The sequence below is a fragment of the Lepisosteus oculatus genome, chromosome 2 (assembly GCF_040954835.1).
Source record: "Lepisosteus oculatus isolate fLepOcu1 chromosome 2, fLepOcu1.hap2, whole genome shotgun sequence".
Taxonomy (NCBI): Eukaryota; Metazoa; Chordata; class Actinopteri; order Semionotiformes; family Lepisosteidae; genus Lepisosteus; species Lepisosteus oculatus.
In genome coordinates, this window is record NC_090697.1 from 18,657,608 (window position 1) to 18,675,891 (window position 18,284).

Genomic DNA, 18,284 nt, shown 5'->3' on the forward strand with positions numbered 1-18,284 from the left:
CCAGGTAGGGTAAGGATCAGCATTTCCACACTACTCAGAGAATTTTTATTTTCAGGGATGGATTTTTAGCCCAATTCAAGTTGAAGAAAATTGGTTTGGTGAAAATCGCAGAAAAATTTTTTTCAGAAACTCCGGGGTGCCTGGATGTCGCGGTGTACCACGCGACAGTTGTTTTCCAAAACTGAGTCACTCAGATCACACGAGTACCCAAGCATGCTTGAAACTCATTCAAGTGCAAGTGCTTCTATCCGTTGTCATGATTGTTTCCCACTCATTCCATTTGGTTTGTAGAACATGTCAAAATCCTAAGCCGAGAGAATTTCAGAAAGAGTTTGCGGAAATGCTCAGTGGACACCCAAGGTAGTGTAAGGATCAGCATTTCCACACTACTCAGAGAATTTTTATTTTCAGGGATGGATTTTTAGCCCAATTCAAGTTGAAGAAAAGTGGTTTAGTGAAAATCGCTGAAAATTTTTTTTCAGAAACTCCGGGGTGCCTGGATGTCGCGGTGTACCACGCGACAGTTGTATTCCAAAACTGAGTCACTCAGATCACACGAGTACCCAAGCATGCTTGAATCTCATTCAAATGCAAGTGCTTCTATCCGTTGTCTTGATTGGTTCCCACTCATTCCATTTGGTTTGGGGAACATGTAAAAATCCTATGCCGAGAGAATTTCAGATAGAGTTTGCGGAAATGCTCAGTGGACACCCAAGGTAGGGTAAGGATCAGCATTTCCACACTACTCAGAGAATTTTTATTTTCAGGGATGGATTTTTAGCCCAATTCAAGTTGAAGAAAAGTGGTTTCGTGAAAATCGCTGAAAATTTTTTTTCAGAAACTCCGGGGTGCCTGGATGTCGCGGTGCACCACGCGACAGTTGTATACCAAAACTGAGTCACTCAAATCACACGAATACCCAAGCATGCTTGAAACTCATTCAAATGCAAGTGCTTCTATCTGTTGTCTTGTTTGTTTCCCACTCATTCCATTTGGTTTCGGGAACCTGTCAAAATCCCATGCCGAGAGAATTTCAGATAGAGTTTGCGGAAATGTCCAGTGGACAGCCCAGGTAGGGTAAGGATCAGCATTTCCAAACTACTCAGAGAATTTTTATTTTCAGGGATGGATTTTTAGCCCACTTCAAGATGAAGAAATGTGGTTTAGTGAAAATCGCTGAAAATTTTTTTTCAGAAACTCCGGGGTGCCTGGATGTCGCGGTTCACCACGCGACAGTTGTATTCCAAAACTGCGTCACTCAGATTACATGAGTTCCCAAGCAGGCTTGAAACTCATTCAACTGCAAGTGCTTATATTCGTTGTCTTGATTGTTTCCCACTCATTCCATTTGGTTTGGGGAACATGTCAAAATCCTATGCCGATAGAATTTCAGATAGTTTGCGGAAATGCCCAGTGGACAGCCCAGTAAGGGTAAGGATCAGCATTTCCACACTACTCAGAGAATTTTTATTTTCAGGGATGGATTTTTAGCCCAATTCAAGTTGAAGAAAAGTGGTTTGGTGAAAATCGCTGAAAATTTTTTTTCAGAAACTCCGGGGTGCCTGGATGTCGCGGTTCACCACGTGACAGTTGTATTCCAAAACTGAGTCATTCAGATCACACGAATACCCAAGCATGCTTGAAACTCATTCAAATGCAAGTGCTTCTATCTGTTGTCTTATTTGTTTCCCACTCATTCCATTTGGTTTCGGGAACCTGTCAAAATCCCATGCCGAGAGAATTTCAGATAGAGTTTGCGGAAATGTCCAGTGGACAGCCCAGGTAGGGTAAGGATCAGCATTTCCAAACTACTCAGAGAATTTTTATTTTCAGGGATGGATTTTTAGCCCACTTCAAGTTGAAGAAAAGTGGTTCAGTGAAAATCGCAGAAAATTTTTTTTCAGAAACTCCGGGGTGCCTGGATGTCGCGGTTCACCACGCGACAGTTGTATTCCAAAACTGAGTCACTCAGATCACACGAATACCCAAGCATGCTTGAAACTCATTCAAATGCAAGTGCTTCTATCTGTTGTCTTGTTTGTTTCCCACTCATTCCATTTGGTTTGGGGAACCTTTCAAAATCCCATGCCGAGAGAATTTCAGATAGAGTTTGCGGAAATGTCCAGTGGACAGCCCAGGTAGGGTAAGGATCAGCATTTCCAAACTACTCAGAGAATTTTTATTTTCAGGGATGGATTTTTAGCCCACTTCAAGTTGAAGAAAAGTGGTTCAGTGAAAATCGCAGAAATTTTTTTTTCAGAAACTCCGGGGTTCCTGGATGTCGCGGTGTACCACGCGACAGTTGTTTTCCAAAACTGAGTCACTCAGATCACACGAGTACCCAAGCATGCTTGAAACTCATTCAAGTGCAAGTGCTTCTATCCGTTGTCATGATTGTTTCCCACTCATTCCATTTGGTTTGTAGAACATGTCAAAATCCTATGCCGAGAGAATTTCAGAAAGAGTTTGCGGAAATGCTCAGTGGACACCCAAGGTAGTGTAAGGATCAGCATTTCCACACTACTCAGAGAATTTTTATTTTCAGGGATGGATTTTTAGCCCAATTCAAGTTGAAGAAAAGTGGTTTCGTGAAAATCGCTGAAATTTTTTTTTCAGAAACTCCGGGGTGCCTGGATGTCGCGGTTCACCACGCGACAGTTGTATTCCAAAACTGAGTCACTCAGATCACACGAATACCCAAGCATGCTTGAAACTCATTCAAATGCAAGTGCTTCTATCTGTTGTCTTGTTTGTTTCCCACTCATTACATTTGGTTTGGGGAACCTGTCAAAATCCCATGCCGAGAGAATTTCAGATAGAGTTTGCGGAAATGCTCAGTGGACACCCAAGGTAGGGTAAGGATCAGCATTTCCACACTACTCAGAGAATTTTTATTTTCAGGGATGGATTTTTAGCCCAATTCAAGTTGAAGAAAAGTGGTTTAGTGAAAATCGCTGAAAATTTTTTTTCAGAAACTCCGGGGTGCCTGGATGTCGCGGTGTACCACGCGACAGTTGTATTCCAAAACTGAGTCACTCAGATCACACGAGTACCCAAGCATGCTTGAATCTCATTCAAATGCAAGTGCTTCTATCCGTTGTCTTGATTGGTTCCCACTCATTCCATTTGGTTTGGGGAACATGTCAAAATCCTATGCCGAGAGAATTTCAGATAGAGTTTGCGGAAATGCTCAGTGGACACCCAAGGTAGGGTAAGGATCAGCATTTCCACACTACTCAGAGAATTTTTATTTTCAGGGATGGATTTTTAGCCCAATTCAAGTTGAAGAAAAGTGGTTTCGTGAAAATCGCTGAAAATTTTTTTTCAGAAACTCCGGGGTGCCTGGATGTCGCGGTTCACCACGCGACAGTTGTATTCCAAAACTGCGTCACTCAGATTACATGAGTTCCCAAGCAGGCTTGAAACTCATTCAACTGCAAGTGCTTATATTCGTTGTCTTGATTGTTTCCCACTCATTCCATTTGGTTTGGGGAACATGTCAAAATCCTATGCCGATAGAATTTCAGATAGTTTGCGGAAGTGCCCAGTGGACAGCCCAGTAAGGGTAAGGATCAGCATTTCCACACTACTCAGAGAATTTTTATTTTCAGGGATGGATTTTTAGCCCAATTCAAGTTGAAGAAAAGTGGTTTGGTGAAAATCGCTGAAAATTTTTTTTCAGAAACTCCTGGGTGCCTAGATGTCGCGGTTCACCACGCGACAGTTGTATTCCAAAACTGAGTCATTCAGATCACACTAATACCCAAGCATGCTTGAAACTCATTCAAATGCAAGTGCTTCTATCTGTTGTCTTATTTGTTTCCCACTCATTCCATTTGGTTTCGGGAACCTGTCAAAATCCCATGCCGAGAGAATTTCAGATAGAGTTTGCTGAAATGTCCAGTGGACAGCCCAGGTAGGGTAAGGATCAGCATTTCCAAACTACTCAGAGAATTTTTATTTTCAGGGATGGATTTTTAGCCCACTTCAAGTTGAAGAAAAGTGGTTTCATGAAAATCGCAGAAAATTTTTTTTCAGAAACTCCGGGGTGCCTGGATGTCGCGGTTCACCACGCGACAGTTGTATTCCAAAACTGAGTCACTCAGATCACACGAATACCCAAGCATGCTTGAAACTCATTCAAATGCAAGTGCTTCTATCTGTTGTCTTGTTTGTTTCCCACTCATTCCATTTGGTTTGGGGAACCTGTCAAAATCCCATGCCGAGAGAATTTCAGATAGAGTTTGCGGAAATGTCCAGTGGACAGCCCAGGTAGGGTAAGGATTAGCATTTCCAAACTACTCAGAGAATTTTTATTTTCAGGGATGGATTTTTAGCCCACTTCAAGTTGAAGAAAAGTGGTTCAGTGAAAATCGCAGAAAAGTTTTTTTCAGAAACTCCGGGGTGCCTGGATGTCGCGGTGTACCACTCGACAGTTGTTTTCCAAAACTGAGTCACTCAGATCACACGAGTACCCAAGCATGCTTGAAACTCATTCAAGTGCAAGTGCTTCTATCCGTTGTCATGATTGTATCCCACTCATTCCATTTGGTTTGTAGAACATGTCAAAATCCTATGCCGAGAGAATTTCAGAAAGAGTTTGCGGAAATGCTCAGTGGACACCCAAGGTAGTGTAAGGATCAGCATTTCCACACTACTCAGAGAATTTTTATTTTCAGGGATGGATTTTTAGCCCAATTCAAGTTGAAGAAAAGTGGTTTCGTGAAAATCGCTGAAATTTTTTTTTCAGAAACTCCGGGGTGCCTGGATGTCGCGGTTCACCACGCGACAGTTGTATTCCAAAACTGAGTCACTCAGATCACACGAATACCCAAGCATGCTTGAAACTTTGCGGAAATGTCCAGTGGACAGCCCAGGTAGGGTAAGGATCAGCATTTCCAAACTACTCAGAGAATTTTTATTTTCAGGGATGGATTTTTAGCCCACTTCAAGTTGAAGAAAAGTGGTTTCGTGAAAATCGCTGAAAATTTTTTTTCAGAAACTCCGGGGTGCCTGGATGTCGCGGTTCACCACGCGACAGTTGTATTCCAAAACTGCGTCACTCAGATTACATGAGTTCCCAAGCAGGCTTGAAACTCATTCAACTGCAAGTGCTTATATTCGTTGTCTTGATTGTTTCCCACTCATTCCATTTGGTTTGGGGAACATGTCAAAATCCTATGCCGATAGAATTTCAGATAGTTTGCGGAAGTGCCCAGTGGACAGCCCAGTAAGGGTAAGGATCAGCATTTCCACACTACTCAGAGAATTTTTATTTTCAGGGATGGATTTTTAGCCCAATTCAAGTTGAAGAAAAGTGGTTTGGTGAAAATCGCTGAAAATTTTTTTTCAGAAACTCCGGGGTGCCTGGATGTCGCGGTTCACCACGCGACAGTTGTATTCCAAAACTGAGTCATTCAGATCACACTAATACCCAAGCATGCTTGAAACTCATTCAAATGCAAGTGCTTCTATCTGTTGTCTTATTTGTTTCCCACTCATTCCATTTGGTTTCGGGAACCTGTCAAAATCCCATGCCGAGAGAATTTCAGATAGAGTTTGCGGAAATGTCCAGTGGACAGCCCAGGTAGGGTAAGGATCAGCATTTCCAAACTATTCAGAGAATTTTTATTTTCAGGGATGGATTTTTAGCCCACTTCAAGTTGAAGAAAAGTGGTTTCATGAAAATCGCAGAAAATTTTTTTTCAGAAACTCCGGGGTGCCTGGATGTCGCGGTTCACCACGCGACAGTTGTATTTCAAAACTGCGTCACTCAGATTACATGAGTTCCCAAGCAGGCTTGAAACTCATTCAACTGCAAGTGCTTATATTCGTTGTCTTGATTGTTTCCCACTCATTCCATTTGGTTTGGGGAACATGTCAAAATCCTATGCCGATAGAATTTCAGATAGTTTGCGGAAATGCCCAGTGGACAGCCCAGTAAGGGTAAGGATCAGCATTTCCACACTACTCAGAGAATTTTTATTTTCAGGGATGGATTTTTAGCCCAATTCAAGTTGAAGAAAAGTGGTTTGGTGAAAATCGCTGAAAATTTTTTTTCAGAAACTCCGGGGTGCCTGGATGTCGCGGTTCACCACGTGACAGTTGTATTCCAAAACTGAGTCATTCAGATCACACGAATACCCAAGCATGCTTGAAACTCATTCAAATGCAAGTGCTTCTATCTGTTGTCTTATTTGTTTCCCACTCATTCCATTTGGTTTCGGGAACCTGTCAAAATCCCATGCCGAGAGAATTTCAGATAGAGTTTGCGGAAATGCTCAGTGGACAGCCCAGGTAGGGTAAGGATCAGCATTTCCACACTTCTCAGAGAATTTTTATTTTCAGGGATGGATTTTTAGCCCAATTCAAGTTGAAGAAAAGTGGTTTGGTGAAAATCGCTGAAAATTTTTTTTCAGAAACTCCGGGCTGCCTGGATGTCGCGGTGTACCACGCGACAGTTCTATTGCAAATCTGAGTCACTCAGATTATACGAGTAGCCAAGCATGCTTGAAACTCATTCAAATTCAAGTGCTTCTATCTGTTGTCTTGTTTGTTTCCCACTCATTCCATTTGGTTTAGAGAACCTGTCAAAATCCCATGCCGAGAGAATTTCAGATAGAGTTTGTGGAAATGCCCAGTGGACAGCCCAGGTAGGGTAAGGATCAGCATTTTCACACTACTCAGAGAATTTTTATTTTCAGGGATGGATTTTTAGCCCAATTCAAGTTGAAGAAATGTGGTTTCGTGAAAATCGCAGAAAAATTTTTTTCAGAAACTCCGGGGTGCCTGGATGTCGCGGTGTACCACGCAACAGTTGTATTCCAAAACTGAGTCACTCAGATTACACGAGTACCCAATTAGGCTTGATGCTCATTCAAATGCAAGTGCTTCTATCTGTTTTCTTGATTGGTTCCCACTCATTCCATTTGGTTTGGGGAACCTGTCAAAATCCCATGCCGAGAGAATTTCAGATAGAGTTTGCGGAAATGCCCAGTGGACATACCAGGTAGGGTAAGGATCAGCATTTTCACACTACTCAGAGAATTTTTATTTTCAGGGATGGATTTTTAGCCCAATTCAAGTTGAAGAAATGTGGTTTCGTGAAAATCGCAGAAAATTTTTTCTCAGAAACTCCGGGGTGCCTGGATGTCGCGGTGTACCACGCGACAGTTGTATTCCAAAACTGAGTCACTCAGATCACATGAGTACCCAAGCATGCGTGAAACTCATTCAAATGCAAGTGCTTCTATCCGTTGTCTTGATTGGTTCCCATTCATTCCATTTGGTTTGGGGAACATGTCAAAATCCTATGCCGAGAGAATTTCAGATAGAGTTTGCGGAAATGCTCAGTGGACAGCCCAGGTAGGGTAAGGATTAGCATTTCCACACTACTCAGAGAATTTTTATTTTCAGGGATGGATTTCTAGCCCAATTCAAGTTGAAGAAAAGTGGTTTCATGAAAATCACAGAAAATTTTTTTTCAGAAACTCCTAGGTGCCTGGATGTTGCGGTTCACCACGCGACAGTTGTATTCCAAAACTGAGTCACTCAGATTACACGAGTACCCAAGCAGGCTTGAAACTCATTCAAATGTAAGTCCTTCTATCCGTTGTCTTGATTGTTTCCCACTCATTCCATTTGGTTTGGTGAACATGTCAAAATCCTATGCCGAGAGAATTTCAGATAGAGTGAGCGGAAATGCCCAGTGGACAGCCCAGGTAGGGTAAGGATCAGCATTTCCACACTACTCAGAGAATTTCTATTTTCAGGGATGGATTTTTAGCCCAATTCAAGTTGAAGAAAAGTGGTTTCGTGAAAATCGCAGAAAATTTTTTTTCAGAAACTTCGGGGTGCCTGGATGTCAGGGTTCACCACGCGACAGTTGTATTCCAAAACTGAGTCACTCAGATTACATGAGTACCCAAGCAGGCTTGAAACTCATTCAAATGCAAGTGCTTCTATCCGTTGTCTTGATTGGTTCCCACTCATTCCATTTGGTTTGGGGAACATGTCAAAATCCTATGCCGAGAGAATTTCAGATAGAGTTTGCGGAAATGCTCAGTGGACAGCCCAGGTAGGGTAAGGATCAGCATTTCCACACATCTCAGAGAATTTTTATTTTCAGGGATGGATTTTTAGCCCACTTCAAGTTGAAGAAAAGTGGTTTGGTGAAAATCGCTGAAAATTTTTTTTCAGAAACTCCGGGGTGCCTGGATGTCGCGGTGTATCACGCGACAGTTGTATTCCAAAACTGAGTCACTCAGATTACACGAGTACCCAAGCAGGCTTTGAACTCATTCAAATACAAGTGCTTCTATCCGTTGTCTTGATTGGTTCCCACTCATTCCATTTGGTTTGGGGAGCCTGTCAAAATCCCATGCTGAGAGAATTTCAGATAGAGTTTGCGGAAATGCCCAGTGGACAGCCCAGGTAGGGTAAGGATCAGCATTTCCACGCTACTCAGAGAATTTTTATTTTCAGGGATGGATTTTTAGCCCAATTCAAGTTGAAGAAAAGTGGTTTCGTGAAAATCGCAGAAAATTTTTTTTCAGAAACTCCGGGGTGCCTGGATGTCGCGGTGTATCACGCGACAGTTGTATTCCAAAACTGAGTCACTCAGATCACACGAGTACCCAAGCATGCTTGAAACTCATTCAAATGCAAGTGTTTCTATCCGTTGTCTTGATTGGTTCCCACTCATTCCATTTGGTTTGTAGAACATGTCAAAATCCTATGCCGAGAAAATTTCAGATAGAGTTTGCGGAAATGCCCCGTAGACAGCCGAAGTAGGGTAAGGATCAGCATTTCCACACTACTCAGAGAATTTTTATTTTCAGGGATGGATTTTTAGCCCAATTCAAGTTGAAGAAAAGTGGTTTCGTGAAAATCGCTGAAATTTTTTTTTCAGAACCTCCGGGGTGCCTGTATATCACGGTGCACCACGCGACAGTTGTATTCCAAAACTGAGTCACTCAGATAACACGAATACCCAAGCATGCTTGAAACTCATTCAAATGCAAGTGCTTCTATCTGTTGTCTTGATTGTTTCCCACTCATTCCATTTGGTTTGGGGAGCCTGTCAAAATCCCATGCCGAGAGAATTTCAGATAGAGTTTGCGGAAATGCCCAGTGGACAGCCCAGGTAGGGTAAGGATCAGCATTTCCACACTACTCAGAGAATTTTTATTTTCAGGGATGGATTTTTAGCCCAATTCAAGTTGAAAAAAAGTGGTTTGGTGAAAATCGCTGAAAATTTTTTTTCAGAAACTCCGGGGTGCCTGGATGTCGCGGTTCACCACGCGACAGTTGTATTCCAAAACTGAGTCACTCAGATCACACGAATACCCAAGCATGCTTGAAACTCATTCAAATGCAAGTGCTTCTATCTGTCTTGTTTGTTTCCCACTCATTCCATTTGGTTTGGGGAACCTGTCAAAATCCCATGCCGAGAGAATTTCAGATAGAGTTTGCGGAAATGTCCAGTGGACAGCCCAGGTAGGGTAAGGATCAGCATTTCCAATCTACTCAGAGAATTTTTATTTTCAGGGATGGATTTTTAGCCCACTTCAAGTTGAAGAAAAGTGGTTTCGTGAAAATCGCTGAAAATTTTTTTTCAGAAACTCCGGGTTGCCTGGATGTCGCGGTGCACCACGCGACAGTTGTATTCCAAAACTGAGTCACTCAAATCAAACGAATACCCAAGCATGCTTGAAACTCATTCAAATGCAAGTGCTTCTATCTGTTGTCTTGTTTGTTTCCCACTCATTCCATTTGGTTTGGGGAGCCTGTCAAAATCCAATGCCGAGAGAATTTCAGATAGAGTTTGCGGAAATGCCCAGTGGACAGCCCAGGTAGGGTAAGGATCAGCATTTCCACACTACTCAGAGAATTTTTATTTTCAGGGATGGATTTTTAACCCAATTCAAGTTGAAGAAAAGTGGTTTCGTGAAAATCGCTGAAAATTTTTTTTCAGAAACTCCGGGGTGCCTGGATGTCGCGGTGTACCACGCGACAGTTGTATTCCAAAACTGAGTCACTCAGATCACACGAGTACCCAAGCATGCTTGAATCTCATTCAAATGCAAGTGCTTCTATCCGTTGTCTTGATTGGTTCCCACTCATCCCATTTGGTTTGGGGAACATTTCAAAATCCTATGCCGAGAGAATTCCAAATAGATCTTGCGGAAATGCTCAGTGGACAGCCCAGGTAGGGTAAGGATCAGCATTTCCACACTACTCAGAGAATTTTTATTTTCAGGGATGGATTTTTAGCCCAATTCAAGTTGAAGAAAAGTGGTTTCATGAAAATCGCAGAAAATTTTTTTTCAGAAACTCCGGGGTGCCTGGATGTCGCGGTTCACCACGCGACAGTTGTATTCCAAAACTGCGTCACTCAGATCACACGAGTACCCAAGCATGCTTGAAACTCATTCAAATGCAAGTGTTTCTATCCGTTGTCTTGATTGGTTCCCACTCATTCCATTTGGTTTGGGGAACATGTCAAAATCCCATGCCGAGAGAATTTCAGATAGAGTTTGCGGAAATGCCCAGTGGACAGCCCAGGTAGGGTAAGGATCAGCATTTCCACACTACTCAGAGAATTTTTATTTTCAGGGATGGATTTTTAGCCCAATTCAAGTTGAAGAAAAGTGGTTTTGTGAAAATCGCTGAAATTTTTTTTTCAGAACCTCCGGGGTGCCTGTATATCACGGTGCACCACGCGACAGTTGTATTCCAAAACTGAGTCACTCAGATAACACGAATACCCAAGCATGCTTGAAACTCATTCAAATGCAAGTGCTTCTATCTGTTGTCTTGTTTGTTTCCCACTCATTCCATTTGGTTTGGGGAGCCTGTCAAAATCCAATGCCGAGAGAATTTCAGATAGAGTTTGCGGAAATGCCCAGTGGACAGCCCAGGTAGGGTAAGGATCAGCATTTCCACACTACTCAGAGAATTTTTATTTTCAGGGATGGATTTTTAACCCAATTCAAGTTGAAGAAAAGTGGTTTCGTGAAAATCGCTGAAAATTTTTTTTCAGAAACTCCGGGGTGCCTGGATGTCGCGGTGTACCACGCGACAGTTGTATTCCAAAACTGAGTCACTCAGATCACACGAGTACCCAAGCATGCTTGAATCTCATTCAAATGCAAGTGCTTCTATCCGTTGTCTTGATTGGTTCCCACTCATCCCATTTGGTTTGGGGAACATTTCAAAATCCTATGCCGAGAGAATTCCAAATAGATCTTGCGGAAATGCTCAGTGGACAGCCCAGGTAGGGTAAGGATCAGCATTTCCACACTACTCAGAGAATTTTTATTTTCAGGGATGGATTTTTAGCCCAATTCAAGTTGAAGAAAAGTGGTTTCATGAAAATCGCAGAAATTTTTTTTTCAGAAACTCCGGGGTGCCTGGATGTCGCGGTTCACCACGCGACAGTTGTATTCCAAAACTGCGTCACTCAGATCACACGAGTACCCAAGCATGCTTGAAACTCATTCAAGTGCAAGTGCTTCTATCCGTTGTCATGATTGTTTCCCACTCATTCCATTTGGTTTGGGGAACATGTCAAAATCCCATGCCGAGAGAATTTCAGATAGAGTTTGCGGAAATGCCCAGTGGACAGCCCAGGTAGGGTAAGGATCAGCATTTCCACACTACTCAGAGAATTTTTATTTTCAGGGATGGATTTTTAGCCCAATTCAAGTTGAAGAAAAGTGGTTTGGTGAAAATCGCTGAAAATTTTTTTTTAGAAACTCCGGGGTGCCTGGATGTCGCGGTTCACCACGCGACAGTTGTATTCCAAAACTGAGTCACTCAAATCACACGAATACCCAAGCATGCTTGAAACTCATTCAAATGCAAGTGCTTCTATCTGTTGTCTTGTTTGTTTCCCACTCATTCCATTTGGTTTGGGGAGCCTGTCAAAATCCCATGACGAGAGAATTTCAGATAGAGTTTGCGGAAATGTCCAGTGGACAGCCCAGGTAGGGTAAGGATCTGCATTTCCATACTACTCAGAGAATTTTTATTTTCAGGGATGGATTTCTAGCCCACTTCAAGTTGAAGAAAAGTGGTTTAGTGAAAATCGCTGAAAATTTTTTTTCAAAAACTCCGGGGTGCCTGGATGTCGCGGTGCACCACGCGACAGTTGTATTCCAAAACTGAGTCACTCAAATCACACGAATACCCAAGCATGCTTGAAACTCATTCAAATGCAAGTGCTTCTATCTGTTGTCTTGTTTGTTTCCCACTCATTCCATTTGGTTTGGGGAGCCTGTCAAAATCCCATGCCGAGAGAATTTCAGATAGAGTTTGCGGAAATGCCCAGTGGACAGCCCAGGTAGGGTAAGGATCAGCATTTCCACACTACTCAGAGAATTTTTATTTTCAGGGATGGATTTTTAGCCCAATTCAAGTTGAAAAAAATTGGTTTGGTGAAAATCGCTGAAAATTTTTTTTCAGAAACTCCGGGGTGCCTGGATGTCGCGGTTCACCACGCGACAGTTGTATTCCAAAACTGAGTCACTCAGATCACACGAATACCCAAGCATGCTTGAAACTCATTCAAATGCAAGTGCTTCTATCCGTTGTCTTGTTTGTTTCCCACTCATTCCATTTGGTTTGGGGAACCTGTCAAAATCCCATGCCGAGAGAATTTCAGATAGAGTTTGCGGAAATGTCCAGTGGACAGCCCAGGTAGGGTAAGGATCAGCATTTCCAAACTACTCAGAGAATTTTTATTTTCAGGGATGGATTTTTAGCCCACTTCAAGTTGAAGAAAAGTGGTTCAGTGAAAATCGCAGAAATTTTTTTTTCAGAAACTCCGGGGTGCCTGGATGTCGCGGTGTACCACGCGACAGTTGTTTTCCAAAACTGAGTCACTCAGATCACACGAGTACCCAAGCATGCTTGAAACTCATTCAAGTGCAAGTGCTTCTATCCGTTGTCATGATTGTTTCCCACTCATTCCATTTGGTTTGTAGAACATGTCAAAATCCTAAGCCGAGAGAATTTCAGAAAGAGTTTGCGGAAATGCTCAGTGGACACCCAAGGTAGTGTAAGGATCAGCATTTCCACACTACTCAGAGAATTTTTATTTTCAGGGATGGATTTTTAGCCCAATTCAAGTTGAAGAAAAGTGGTTTCGTGAAAATCGCTGAAATTTTTTTTTCAGAAACTCCGGGGTGCCTGGATGTCGCGGTTCACCACGCGACAGTTGTATTCCAAAACTGAGTCACTCAGAACACACGAATACCCAAGCATGCTTGAAACTCATTCAAATGCAAGTGCTTCTATCTGTTGTCTTGTTTGTTTCCCACTCATTCCATTTGGTTTGGGGAGCCTGTCAAAATCCCATGACGAGAGAATTTCAGATAGAGTTTGCGGAAATGTCCAGTGGACAGCCCAGGTAGGGTAAGGATCTGCATTTCCAAACTACTCAGAGAATTTTTATGTTTAGGGATGGATTTTTAGCCCACTTCAAGTTGAAGAAAAGTGGTTTAGTGAAAATCGCTGAAAATTTTTTTTCAGAAACTCCGGGGTGCCTGGATGTCGCAGTGCACCACGCTACAGTTGTATTCCAAAACTGAGTCACTCAAATCACACGAATACCCAAGCATGCTTGAAACTCATTCAAATGCAAGTGCTTCTATCCGTTGTCTTGATTGGTTCCCACTCATTCCATTTGGTTTGGGGAACCTGTCAAAATACCATGCCGAGAGAATTTCAGATAGAGTTTGCGGAAATGTCCAGTGGACAGCCCAGGTAGGGTAAGGATCAGCATTTCCACACTACTCAGAGAATTTTTATTTTCAGGGATGGATTTTTAGCCCAATTCAAGTTGAAGAAAAGTGGTTTAGTGAAAATCGCTGAAAATTTTTTTTCAGAAACTCCGGGGTGCCTGGATGTCGCGGTGTACGACGCGACAGTTGTATTCCAAAACTGAGTCACTCAGATCACACGAGTACCCAAGCATGCTTGAATCTCATTCAAATGCAAGTGCTTCTATCCGTTGTCTTCATTGGTTCCCACTCATTCCATTTGGTTTGGGGAACATGTCAAAATCCTATGCCGAGAGAATTTCAGATAGAGTTTGCGGAAATGCTCAGTGGACACCCAAGGTAGGGTAAGGATCAGCATTTCCACACTACTCAGAGAATTTTTATTTTCAGGGATGGATTTTTAGCCCAATTCAAGTTGAAGAAAAGTGGTTTCGTGAAAATCGCTGAAAATTTTTTTTCAGAAACTCCGGGGTGCCTGGATGTCGCGGTGCACCACGCGACAGTTGTATTCCAAAACTGAGTCACTCAAATCACACGAATACCCAAGCATGCTTGAAACTCATTCAAATGCAAGTGCTTCTATCTGTTGTCTTGTTTGTTTCCCACTCATTCCATTTGGTTTGGGGAACCTGTCAAAATCCCATGCCGAGAGAATTTCAGATAGAGTTTGCGGAAATGTCCAGTGGACAGCCCAGGTAGGGTAAGGATCAGCATTTCCAAACTACTCAGAGAATTTTTATTTTCAGGGATGGATTTTTAGCCCACTTCAAGTTGAAGAAAAGTGGTTTAGTAAAAATCGCTGAAATTTTTTTATCAGAAACTCCGGGGTGCCTGGATGTCGCGGTGCACCACGCGACAGTTGTATTCCAAAACTGAGTCACTCAAATCACACGAATACCCAAGCATGCTTGAAACTCATTCAAATGCAAGTGCTTCTATCTGTTGTCTTGTTTGTTTCCCACTCATTCCATTTGGTTTGGGGAGCCTGTCAAAATCCCATGCCGAGAGAATTTCAGATAGAGTTTGCGGAAATGCCCAGTGGACAGCCCAGGTAGGGTAAGGATCAGCATTTCCACACTACTCAGAGAATTTTTATTTTCAGGGATGGATTTTTAGCCCAATTCAAGTTGAAGAAAAGTGGTTTGGTGAAAATCGCAGAAAATTCTTTTTCAGAAACTCCGGGGTGCCTGGATGTCACGGTGTATCACGCGACAGTTGTATTCCAAAACTGAGTCACTCAGATCACACGAGTACCCAAGCATGCTTGAAACTCACTCAAATGCAAGTGCTTCTATCCGTTGTCTTGATTGGTTCCCACTCATTCCATTTGGTTTGGGGAACATGTCAAAATCCTATGCCGAGAGAATTTCAGATAGAGTTTGCGGAAATGCCCCGTAGACAGCCGAAGTAGGGTAAGGATCAGCATTTCCACACTACTCAGAGAATTTTTATTTTCAGGGATGGATTTTTAGCCCAATTCAAGTTGAAGAAAAGTGGTTTTGTGAAAATCGCTGAAATTTTTTTTTCAGAAACTCCGGGGTGCCTGTATATCACGGTGCACCACGCGACAGTTGTATTCCAAAACTGAGTCACTCAGATAACACGAATACCCAAGCATGCTTGAAACTCATTCAAATGCAAGTGCTTCTATCTGTTGTCTTGTTTGTTTCCCACTCATTCCATTTGGTTTGGGGAGCCTGTCAAAATCCCATGCCGAGAGAATTTCAGATAGAGTTTGCGGAAATGCCTAGTGGACAGCCCAGGTAGGGTAAGGATCAGCATTTCCACACTACTCAGAGAATTTTTATTTTCAGGGATGGATTTTTAGCCCAATTCAAGTTGAAAAAAAGTGGTTTGGTGAAAATCGCTGAAAATTTTTTTTCAGAAACTCCGGGGTGCCTGGATGTCGCGGTTCACCACGCGACAGTTGTATTCCAAAACTGAGTCACTCAGATCACACGAATACCCAAGCATGCTTGAAACTCATTCAAATGCAAGTGCTTCTATCCGTTGTCTTGATTGGTTCCCACTCATTCCATTTGGTTTGGGGAACATGTCAAAATCCCATGCCGAGAGAATTTCAGATAGAGTTTGCGGAAATGCCCAGTGGACAGCCCAGGTAGGGTAAGGATCAGCATTTCCACACTACTCAGAGAATTTTTATTTTCAGGGATGGATATTTAGCCCAATTCAAGTTGAAGAAAAGTGGTTTCGTGAAAATCGCAGAAAATTTTTTTTCAGAAACTCCGGGGTGCCTGGATGTCGCGGTTCACCACGTGCCAGTTGTATTCCAAAACTGAGTCACTCAGATCACACGAATACCCAAGCATGCTTGAAACTCATTCAAATGCAAGTGCTTCTATCTGTCTTGTTTGTTTCCCACTCATTCCATTTGGTTTGGTGAACCTGTCAAAATCCCATGCCGAGAGAATTTCAGATAGAGTTTGCGGAAATGTCCAGTGGACAGCCCAGGTAGGGTAAGGATCAGCATTTCCAATCTACTCAGAGAATTTTTATTTTCAGGGATGGATTTTTAGCCCACTTCAAGTTGAAGAAAAGTGGTTTCGTGAAAATCGCTGAAAATTTTTTTTCAGAAACTCCGGGTTGCCTGGATGTCGCGGTGCACCACGCGACAGTTGTATTCCAAAACTGAGTCACTCAAATCAAACGAATACCCAAGCATGCTTGAAACTCATTCAAATGCAAGTGCTTCTATCTGTTGTCTTGTTTGTTTCCCTCTCATTCCATTTGGTTTGGGGAGCCTGTCAAAATCCAATGCCGAGAGAATTTCAGATAGAGTTTGCGGAAATGCCCAGTGGACAGCCCAGGTAGGGTAAGGATCAGCATTTCCACACTACTCAGAGAATTTTTATTTTCAGGGATGGATTTTTAGCCCAATTCAAGTTGAAGAAAAGTGGTTTGGTGAAAATCGCTGAAAATTTTTTTTTAGAAACTCCGGGGTGCCTGGATGTCGCGGTTCACCACGCGACAGTTGTATTCCAAAACTGAGTCACTCAAATCACACGAATACCCAAGCATGCTTGAAACTCATTCAAATGCAAGTGCTTCTATCTGTTGTCTTGTTTGTTTCCCACTCATTCCATTTGGTTTGGGGAGCCTGTCAAAATCCCATGACGAGAGAATTTCAGATAGAGTTTGCGGAAATGTCCAGTGGACAGCCCAGGTAGGGTAAGGATCTGCATTTCCATACTACTCAGAGAATTTTTATTTTTAGGGTTGGATTTCTAGCCCACTTGAAGTTGAAGAAAAGTGGTTTAGTGAAAATCGCTGAAAATTTTTTTTCAGAAACTCCGGGGTGCCTGGATGTCGCGGTGCACCACGCGACAGTTGTATTCCAAAACTGAGTCACTCAAATCACACGAATACCCAAGCATGCTTGAAACTCATTCAAATGCAAGTGCTTCTATCTGTTGTCTTGTTTGTTTCCCACTCATTCCATTTGGTTTGGGGAGCCTGTCAAAATCCCATGCCGAGAGAATTTCAGATAGAGTTTGCGGAAATGCCCAGTGGACAGCCCAGGTAGGGTAAGGATCAGCATTTCCACACTACTCAGAGAATTTTTATTTTCAGGGATGGATTTTTAGCCCAATTCAAGTTGAAGAAAATTGGTTTGGTGAAAATCGCAGAAAAATTTTTTTCAGAAACTCCGGGGTGCCTGGATGTCGCGGTGTACCACGCGACAGTTGTTTTCCAAAACTGAGTCACTCAGATCACACGAGTACCCAAGCATGCTTGAAACTCATTCAAGTGCAAGTGCTTCTATCCGTTGTCATGATTGTTTCCCACTCATTCCATTTGGTTTGTAGAACATGTCAAAATCCTAAGCCGAGAGAATTTCAGAAAGAGTTTGCGGAAATGCTCAGTGGACACCCAAGGTAGTGTAAGGATCAGCATTTCCACACTACTCAGAGAATTTTTATTTTCAGGGATGGATTTTTAGCCCAATTCAAGTTGAAGAAAAGTGGTTTAGTGAAAATCGCTGAAAATTTTTTTTCAGAAACTCCGGGGTGCCTGGATGTCGCGGTGTACCACGCGACAGTTGTATTCCAAAACTGAGTCACTCAGATCACACGAGTACCCAAGCATGCTTGAATCTCATTCAAATGCAAGTGCTTCTATCCGTTGTCTTGATTGGTTCCCACTCATTCCATTTGGTTTGGGGAACATGTAAAAATCCTATGCCGAGAGAATTTCAGATAGAGTTTGCGGAAATGCTCAGTGGACACCCAAGGTAGGGTAAGGATCAGCATTTCCACACTACTCAGAGAATTTTTATTTTCAGGGATGGATTTTTAGCCCAATTCAAGTTGAAGAAAAGTGGTTTCGTGAAAATCGCTGAAAATTTTTTTTCAGAAACTCCGGGGTGCCTGGATGTCGCGGTGCACCACGCGACAGTTGTATACCAAAACTGAGTCACTCAAATCACACGAATACCCAAGCATGCTTGAAACTCATTCAAATGCAAGTGCTTCTATC